We start from the raw sequence: 10,830 nt of genomic DNA on the forward strand, positions 1-10,830 counted from the left end.
TTCCATCTTGAGCCCCCTCCTTTTTAACATCTTTATGGCTCCTCTGGCGGTGGTGGCGGAGTCTTTCGGCGCCCGGATTGTCACTTATGCTGACGACACCCAGCTCCTGTTTGTAAGCAACAGGGACGGGCTGTTTGATGATGTTCAGGTTAAGGGTTGTTTGAGCGCGGTTTTCGAGTGGTTTGGTCGTCATGGATTGAAGTGCAACTCCGACAAGTCTGTGTTGCTCTTCTTTGGTTGCACTTCCGAGCCTGACTGGAAACCCTGGTGGCCGCAGGATATGTCTCCTCCCGCTAGTTCATCCTTGAAGGCCAAAAATCTGGGAGTTATTATTGACAGTGAATTATCTTTTGGACCGCATATTTCCTCTCTTACTGGGAAATGCTTTGGCATCCTTCGGATGCTTCGTAAATTTCTCCCTTTGGTGTCCATCCAGCACAGAAAAATTATTGTCCAGGCACTGGTTGGCTCTAGGCTGGACTACGCGAACATTCTGTTTCTGGGTCTTCCTAAATATTTGGTTAGGCGTTTACAAATCGCCCAGAATTCTGCGGCCCGAGCCATCTTTGGCCTTCCAAGAAGAGCCAGAGCCACAGATCTTCTGTCAACCTTACATTGGCTACCTATTGCCAAAAGGATTCTTTTTAAAACGCTGACCACGACTTTTAAGGCCTTACATGGTATAGGCCCTAAATATATTTCTAAACGACTGTCCTGGTATCAGCCTTCCAGATCCCTTAGATCTTCGTCCCTATCCAAAATGAATGTCCCCATTATCAAGCGCGCGAGAGCAGGAGGACGGTCTTTTCGCTATTTAGCTCCCCATGCTTGGAATGACCTCCCAATCTCTTTAAGACAGGCTTCTAGCTTCAAGAGATGCAGTAGCCGCATCTGAACTGATTCGGTCGGAACCATTGGCTTGTTGGTTGTTGTGGTGACTGACGCAAGTAAGAATTCAAAGGACGCATCCAAACCGATTTGGACATGGCCACTCGCTTCTAGTTGTTATAGCAACAGCCGCTGGTGAGTATTCAAAAGACGCGGAAGACGCATCTGAACTAATTCGGTCACAGCCATTGTCAGTCGCTCCCGGTCGCCAACTTGACGTTGAGGACCGCAAGCGAGCAAAAAATGCCAACTACGCTACGCCATTTTGCACTGTGCTACATGCAATTCAAGAAGCGCGAAGTAGCACAAACTATGCAAACTTCACAAGCGTAGAGTAGTCGGCCGCCCAGGGTTAATTTTTGTGCCATGCCAGATTCACCCAAAATTATGCGGACCCCAAAGGCATACTGGTTGTCAGTAGAAATATTGACAAACAGTCCCTCGCTTAATTTGCAAGCTTGAATAAGGGCAGCTAACTCAGCAGCTTGAACTGACTGATAAGGGACCCGTGATGTCTCTAACACGGTGGACAGTGTGGCAATAGCATAAGCTGCAGTGGTGGTGCCATCTGGTAATTTAAAACAAGAACCATCATCATATAGTTCCCCTTGTGGGTCCGATAAGGGAACATCAATCAAGTCTACCCATCCTTTCATCTCTTCTTCCATTTGGAAGATGCAATTATGTTTATCAACTTCATCACTCTCGGAAGGGAGGGGTCGAAACTTAGCTGGGTAAAGAGTAGCACATCTTTTAATTGTGATATGTTTAGCAAACAATGTCAATTCATAGCCGGTAAGACGTGCACTGGTCACGTGGTGTGTCTTTTACTTATTCAAAATCGTGTCCACAGCATGGGGTACCATGACTGTGAGGTCAGTATCAAGTACGAGTCCAGCCGATTGTCTGATCAAAAAAGCCATAGCCGCGACTGCTATTAGACAACTCGGGAGGGATCTCGCAAAAGAGTCAAGCACAGCAGAGAAATAAGCACACAGCCGTTGTTTTTCCCAAAATCTTTTGTGTTAAGACAGAAAGCGCACAATTAGTCATCTCATGGACGTATAACACAAATGGCTTACCGTAGTTAGGTGTGCTAAGCACGGGAGACTAACAAAGCGTGGCTTTCAATTGCTCAAAAGACTGCTGACATTCAGGCGTCCTAGGCAAAGACTCATGCACTTCTTTAGTTGTTACTGTAAGCAAGGGTTTGATTAGTAAGGAGTAGTTAAGTATCCACTGGCGACAGTAGGAAGTGATACCTATAAAAGCGCACACATCTTTCTGAGTTTGTGGAATGGGCATTTTAACAATGGTTGATACGCTCCAGGGTCAACCTCCTACCCTCCTTCAACAGTAGGTGACCTAAATAGGTGACCTCCTGTCGACAATATTGAAATTTAGTAAGAGAAACTTTAAGTCCATGATGAGCTAAATGCAGCAACAATTTAACCGTACTATCTCTACAACCTTTTTCAGTGTCAGAAGCAATGAGGAGGTCATCAACATATTGCTCCAATATATTACCTGAGGGAAGCGAAAGGAAATCAAACTGACTCTTTAAAGCTTGACTATAAATACTCGTACTCTCTGTATAGCCCTGAGGAGCTAAACAGCATCTAAAGCTTCACCAGCTAGTGTGAACCCAAACAAATATCTGCTGTCTGGATGAATAAGAATACTAAAGAATGCATTTTTCAAATCAATAACAGAAAAGAAAGTAGCAGTAGAAGGAATCATTATCACAAGCATGGTGATATCAGGAACCACTGGAAACTGAGGAGCCACAGTTTCATAAACCTCATGCAAATCAATCACAAAATGGTAAACATCCTCATGATCATCAGGGGAACCTGAGGGTGTCCATTTAAGAATCGGAAGAATAGGACTATTGCAAATATTATCAGACGTCTCCTCAACCATTGCTTCGAGTATCAAATACTGAATAATATGTAGAAGGGCTCGTTCTCCCACCTGAGGTGTCTTATACTAAGGAATGCGAGGCAAAATAGCATTGTCTTTGGCCTGTATCAAAACTGGTGGCATATCAATCAATCAATCAATCATGCCATTTGTATAGCGCACTACTCACCCGGGAGGGTCTCAAGGCGCTTGGGGGGAGGGGTATGCTACTGCTCGAACAGCCAGGTCTTGAGTTGTTTCCTGAAGGCGAGATGGTCCTGGGTCAGCCGAAGGTGGATGGGGAGGGAGTTCCAAGTCTTGTCAGCCAGGTAAGAGAAGGATCTTCCTCCGGCGGTGGCTCTTTGGATGCGTGGTACGGCTGCGAGGGTGAGGCTGGTGGACCGTAGCTGGCGGGTGGGCGTGTAGAAGGTCAGGCAGTCGTTGAGGTACTTGGGGCCCAGGTCGTGGAGAGACTTGTGTGCGTGGGTGAGGAGCCGGAACGTGATCCTCTTGTCGATGGGGAGCCAGTGCAGGTTCCTCAGGTGGCTGGAGATGTGGCTGCATCGGGGGACATCCAGGATGAGTCGGGCGGAGGCGTTCTGGATGCGCTGGAGTCTTTTCTGTAGCTTGGCTGTGGTTCCGGCATAGAGGGCGTTTCCGTAGTCCAGTCGGCTGGTGACGAGTGCCTGGGTGACAGTCTTCCTGGTCTCGGTCGGGATCCAGCGGAAGATCTTGCGAAGCATACGCAGGGTGTTGAAGCACGATGAGGAGACGGCGTTTACTTGTCTGGTCATAGAGAGGGAGGGGTCCAGGATGAAGCCCAGGTTGCGTGCGTGGTTGGTTGGCTTGGGTGCGGTGCCCAGGGCTGGGGGCCACCAGGAGTCGTCCCAGGCGGAGGGTGAAGATCCCAGGATGAGGACTTCCGTCTTGTCCGAGTTCAGTTTCAGGCGGCTGTCCTTCATCCACTCGGCGACGTCTTTCATCCCTTCGTGTAGGCAGGTTCTGGCGGTGTCGGGGTCTCTGGTGAGGGAGAGGATCAGCTGGGTGTCGTCGGCGTAAGAGATGATGTTGAGGTTGTGCTGGCGTGCGATGGCTGCGAGAGGTTTCATGTAGATGTTGAAGAGGGTGGGGCTGAGTGAAGATCCTTGCGGGACGCCGCAGATGACTTCGGTGGCCTCAGAGCAAAACGGGGGGAGGCGGACTCTTTGTGTTCTTCCGGCGAGGAACGAGGTGATCCACTCCAGTGCCTTCAATTGGATACCGATGTTGCTGAGGCGCTGGACTAGGGTGCGGTGGCAGACCGTGTCGAACGCATCGGAGAGGTCCAGGAGGATGAGGGCCACTGTTTCCCCCTTGTCGAGCAGGGTCCGGATGTCGTCGGTGGCTGCAATGAGGGCGGTCTCGGTGCTGTGGTTGGCTCTGAAGCCGGACTGGGAGGGGTCGAGGGATCCGTTCGTCTCGAGGAAGGCGGTCAGCTGTCTGTTGACGATCTTCTTGATGACTTTAGCAGGAAAAGGGAGGAGCGAGATGGGGCGGAAGTTTTTGAGATCGGTGGGGTCCGCTGTAGGTTTCTTCAGGATATATATGCAATAGTCCTACATCTGTACCACCTGTCGCCCATAGAGTGGATGGTACATTCGAAAATTCAATTGGAAGAGGGTGAGACAGACAATGTTTAGCACTCATATTTGGACCCATTGTCATATAAACGCCTTCCGGGGAACAATAAATAGTACCATGCAATTTCTTCAATAAATCTAAACCCATCAAATTTTCACCACGATTGGTCGTCAACATAAATGGTAAATCCACAGTAAAAGGACCAACAGTCAATGCTAGGGGTCGTGAAATGAGGCTTAAACCAGTACACCTGAAAAACCTACTAAAATATTAATATGGCCAGACAGAGCCTCCCCAGGGACCATATGCCGAGAAACAGAACTCTTTTCTGTACCTGTGTCCACCAAACATTCCTTAGTCAAACCTTGCAACACTGCAGTGTCATAAGGACCACGCTGATTTACAGGTATCAGAACTGGTCCCTCACTCTGTCCCTGGCTATCCTAGCTATAAGACATCCCTGTTGCTTCATCCATATCATAATCATCATAGTAATACTGTCCATCGCGAGGGTCATCAAAATTATTGGTGCCAAAACGACCCTGAGAGACTGCGGCACTCTGAGCTCTATTGGTCCCATGACCTCGTCCACGAGGGCCTCGCCCTCCAGGAACTGCCATCTTTTGCAAAAGCACAGGACACTCTCTACTTCAATGACCCTCCTCCTTGCAATATGCACACTGATTCGAGGTATGGTGGTCGGCTGCCTACTAGTGTGTGGAAGCTGTCTGGCAGGACCACCAAGTCCTCTACCATTCCCTCTAAACGCTTGCTGCAACAGCACCTTTGTCTTTAGATCCTTATGTTTTTTCTCCATCTTCTCTTTCTCCTCTTGGTCACGATGTTCATAATATTGAGCCATATTCAAAATAACAGAAGGGAAAGAGGTGGACCAAGTACTCTCCGATTCCTGTAAACGAGTTGCAATTTCGAGAAGTAAATTGGAAAGAACATGTCAACAAACAACCGAACTCCTACCTCAATGAACATATCTTGCCCACTATAAGCCAAAAATGTATCTTCAAACCGGGTAAAGAAATCAGACAAACTTTCATCCTTTTTTCCGTCAACAAGCTGTCAACTTGTCCCAACTTACTTTCTTTGGCAGAATAAGAGAATGCAAATATGAAATAATACGAACGGGTAAAGAAAGTATCTCGGCTCTGGGCTTATCGCCTGGCTTCCGTTCCTGATCCCATCCCTTAATCGCCTCCCAAGTGCCCCCCAACTCAGCTACATGATCTTTAGTATGAACTTGTATACAAATGTCAACCGGAACATGAAAGCCAAAAACATTTCAATATCAGCAAGGGTCAGTACAGTAAAAAAAGCAGCCTCTGTCAGTTCTTTATAATAAATAGTAGGATATTTCCTAGAATCAGGCAATTTAATCTTTAGGGATAAAACCTCACTTCTTTTCCACGGAGTATAAACCCACTGTCCTTAAAAAGGGGCGTTACACCCTGTCTGGTGACAGTACCGCGCTGATCCGTTAAATCTGGTATTTTTGGGTGATATATAGGATGAACCTCTCGCATCTGAAAGTGAGACACTGGGGTAGGACTCTTCTCATGCAACCTACCCCTATAAGCAATTAACGTTGTAACATTCCCGAAAACTTGGCTTGGCTACAAACCGCTAGCATACACACGATCGCTAATATCAAATAGAATTTGCTGTGCAACATCCCCAAAGTGTTGGTGCCAAAGACTAATCAATGTAGCAGACATATGCTTGAGAGCCTGCTGCTGTACAAAGGGCTCAAAATCCTGCATAACTGCCCAAACATCCTCCACACTAAATGAGATTACGACCCCACTGAGCAACCTGATCAGCTACTACCTTCTTCTCCTCATCCCCCACCCCAGATTGCACTAATGGGCTCATTCGCTCCCTACATTTTGTCCAATCTCTATCCTCAAATCCGCGTACTGGCGTCTCAACACTCAAAAATGTCAGGGGATGTATCATAGAAGCAGAACCAACAGAACTAATCGGTACAATCGTCACTGGCGGTTGCACCAGAGGCAAGAGAGCAGGAGGCATAGGAGTTGAGAAAGTAGGTGTGCTAACAGTTACAGTTGCCACAGATGGTGAAGACAAACAGGGAGCAGGGGGCGCCGTAGCCAAAGCCATAGAAATGACAGCAGTAGACACAGGAGCAGTTGTAACAGGCTGCTGTGATAACGAAGGAACAACCGTATATATCCTCTGCTGGGCATATGCGGGCAGGGGTCGAGTGTCTAACAATTCCTCCAGCAAAGTATAATTTTCATCTTGGGCCAAATAAGATTTATCAATCTGTAATCAAAACCTCCTATCCTCACTTTCAACTCCTGCCTCCAGCTTCTCTCTATCATATGCTACAGCTTTTTAAGTCAGTGTTTGCATCTCCCCTTTCCGTGCATTTTTTTCATCTTCAGTCATCTCTGCCGAGCTACTTTCTGCCACGTTCTGAGGGAATCAAACATAGATTACCTACTTCATCTTTTAAATAACTGTTCCTGTAAAAACCCATTCTTGTGTTCAACAAAAGTGCCCGTCAATGGCCACTGTAACTCAGCATTGTTCCTCGTATATTTGTGCCATAATGTACTAAACATAATAGGGCCAAGACCATGCTTCACATACATATCAAAATTAGAAGTGCCTTCTGAAGGTGCCGGCTGGGCTTCTTCTAATCGCCATTTGACCTCAGTCACAAAAAAGATCGAATTCAATAACAAGATGACTTGGGAAATTCGAAATTTCACGAACTGCAATACCTCAGGCATTGTGTACATGATTACTTGCATCTGTAATCTTCATTACATTGGCATGACCACTAGAAAGGCAAGCACCCGGATAGTGGAACATAGAAGTAACATTAGATGTATGAAAAATGCAACTAAGATGACTTCGCACTTCATTGAAAAACATCACACACCCAATGACATGAAATGGGTGAGACCTCAGCGGCCACGAAAACCTGGAACAACGTCTGTTACAAAAAGAGCAACGCTGGGTGTACAAATTGAAAACTGACAACAATGGATTAAATGATGCTATTCCTTGGGGCCAACTGTCAAAACAATCATGAACCTTTCCCTGTCAACTATGCAGACCATAATCCTGACCTTTTCTTTTTCTGTTAGTTTCTTTTGGAACCATTGTGCCCTCAATCCGAGTTCCTTCAATATATTGCTATACCGCGAAAGAAGAAGGTTTTTTTAATACTCTCACCTACTGGTGAACCCTTCATTCTTTCGTTTTTTTCATTATTTCATTTTTTTATTTTTTCATATTTTCATTCCTCAATTTTTATAAAAAATGTTTTATTCCCTTCTTGGACCGACTTTATGGTCGACCTTAATTCATCATTCCTCATTTTGGGTCGACTTTATACATTTGTGTCATTCAATTTTTATTTCCGTCCCCAAAAATCTCACATATGGACATATTTTTCGTCCTTACTTTATTAAATACCCTCTTTCATTTCCTTTCAATTATAATATATTTTTTGACTTGGTTTAGAACTCCTTTATTCAGGATGACCATCAGATTATCACGATTGTCTCACCGTGCTCTGTGTCTATGTGGTTTGTGTGTGTAATACCTAAACCATTCCTAACTCATCCGTTTTTCCAAGATGGCCCCCACACTGTTCCAATGTGGGTCGGCCATCTTGTATAGAGTACCGCTCTATGCTTCCAAACCAAAGCAGAGCGGTCACGCTTATTTAGCATATTACCCAGCGCCCCCGTCCGACACAGAACTCACCTGTCGCGAGGGACGCCGAGTAGGTTTATCGGCAGGGAGTACGTCCGCACCATGTAAGACCTTTTTACCCCCGCCAGGTACAACGAAGCAAATGGGAGTGACTGCGTTTAAAATACACAGCACGCCCGTTTGACCCCGGTAAGAACAGCGTCGGAAAGTAACACAACATTTTTTTCCACCACAGATGGACCACGCGGAGCTCTCTTTCCTTTTAGAGTGACCTTGAGGCTTATTAAAGCCCATATAAACGTATGTGTAATGTTTTGTCCTTTTGTGATTTGCATGTGATTTTATGTTCGTGTGTCACCACTTACTCGTTTCAGGTCCAGCTTAACGTTACTTTTGCACACGTACTTCAGAATAGAGGTAACATGGCACGCCTAGGAAAACTATGTATATATGGTGTTTTTTATTTCAGTCACACAATATCGTTATATTCACAGGTCTGAACGAGTGAAGCACGACCTTTTTGATTAGTCATTTACGCATTCAGCATCTACAAAGAAGAGGCGTATGTCATACGGCGAGTCATTGTATCATAATCTTTGTTCTCCCCTTTCTCTTTCTTTTTCAACAGATTGACCACAGTATTACTGAAGAGTGTATGTATATATAGCATTTCTTGCTCATTGATAGGCATATTTCACATTTTTGGAGTAGAAATCACATGGCTGGTCCTTGTGATGTCCTGAGGAAGAGCTGAGGGGTACAGCTCGAAACTAGTTGGCTATCTACTAGGTTTCCGGTCCCATTAGTCAACCGGTTTTACCTAGAGACCCACCCCACCTTTTAATATATCTGCTAGGAGCACTAAAAAAAGCCTTTTTTGCCCACTAGTAAGATATTAAGATATTTTTAATTCACACCACTCCACCCACTTATCACTTCACACCACACATAGTCCTCACTAACAGTGCTCCTACGTATCTCGCAAGTTGTAGCACGCCTCAACCCGCAGCGGGTTGGGAGGGACCCTATGATGAAGCATGTCACCGTGAGGCAACTCCGGTGAGTGAGGGGACTCAAGAAAAAGGGTAATTTTCCCCGCTTTATTCTGGAATTCACATCCATCTATGATAGTGTTTTAAAAAAACATAGCTAGGTTCTTTATCCGATAATTCAGATTTTTTGGTACATTTTTTCTTCTTCTAATCGAGCATCTGCAGAACAACAGCAATAACACAAAGAGAGCAATTTACTAATTCCAGGGATTTTTCAAAAAGAAAACAAGTTTGTTATTTATGCCTGGCATAACAGCTGCAAATACTTTCATCAAAAACAGTCCGCAGGCCGAACCAAACTCAAACCTCAATGGTACCATATCCACAAAGAAGAAAAACAAATTCACCTGATACGAGTAGCACAAACAAACCGATTCTCCACTGCCGACTCTTCAGACCAAACAGTCAGGTCCAAGGGTTTCACCATTCAGGATTCTAGTCTTGATTACCACTGGGTGTGGCACCGTCTGGCAAGATGGAAGGGGCAGCTGCGAGCAATCAATTCTCCTTGTGCAGGAATCCCTGAACCGTCAGTCCGACCTGACGATAGCCTCGACCTCCCCTCAGTCTGCGGGCATGGGATGTGTCACTCATCCGAAGTAGTCCCTGTTTGGGCACCAACTGAAGGAAGTGGCTCGATTCGGGTCACTCAGGTCACTAATGACCACCTCTCAGCCTTACATACCAAATGAAGAGTTTTCAGACAGTAGAGAATACAAACCAATATCTGTTTATTCAGGTACACTCAGAGTGGAGCCCAGTCTGCCCAGTCGCATAGAGTGCTGCAGAGGGACTGAAATCGACAAGCATAAAGATACATTGTGTACATTTCGTGACTGGCCTAAGACAGGCCCATAGTGGGATTTTCCAGGCAGGTGCTGCAAAGCCATGTATTACAAGAGAAAAACAATCTCAGTGCTCATATCTTACACAGAGTTACAAAGTCCAAGGTTGTTCCAGTCGGCCCGTCACCAGACAAGTGGGAGAAGGCCTCTATCTAGTGAGAAAGGTAATAAGAACCGTCTATTCATTAGTAAAGCAAACCCCAACCTTGGAGAAATGAAACCTAGCAGAGGACTTTTCTCAGAAATATCAAAGGGTTAGTTTTGATCATGATTTACAATGGCATCTAAACTGAAAGTGGTGCTGCGAATGCTAACTTACATAGGATAATGCGCTAGTAGACACATTTCTATTTTAACAGTTATACCGTCTCCAAAATGGTAAAACCAATCCCATCCCACAGTCCACCGAGCCCTCACACTACAGCTGTACCCCCCCCAGTCTGAGACTGGCACTGCAGTGGACCCCTCCCCCCCCCCCTCAATCTGACCCAACCACTGCAGTAGACCCACATACCCCTCAATCTGAACCAACATCTGCAGTGGACCCAACACCCTTCTTATCTGATGCAACCACTGTAGTGGACCCATGCTCCCCTCCTTATCCCATCCCTCCCCTAACCCAACCCAGTTCTCCCTAGTTGTGTCCTTTTGGTGCCTGGCATGCCCCCTAAATGCCCCTCCCAGGGGAGGCGACCCCTTGCAGTTTTGATGCAGGCAAGAGTCTATGGGCAAGTTGGTTGGGCCTATTGGGCATATGAACATTTATGGACTGGCCATTGGCCTTCTGTTAACTTACATATCATACATTTCCTGCT

The sequence above is a fragment of the Lissotriton helveticus genome, chromosome 5_1, assembly GCF_964261635.1.
Source record: "Lissotriton helveticus chromosome 5_1, aLisHel1.1, whole genome shotgun sequence".
Classification (NCBI taxonomy): domain Eukaryota; kingdom Metazoa; phylum Chordata; class Amphibia; order Caudata; family Salamandridae; genus Lissotriton; species Lissotriton helveticus.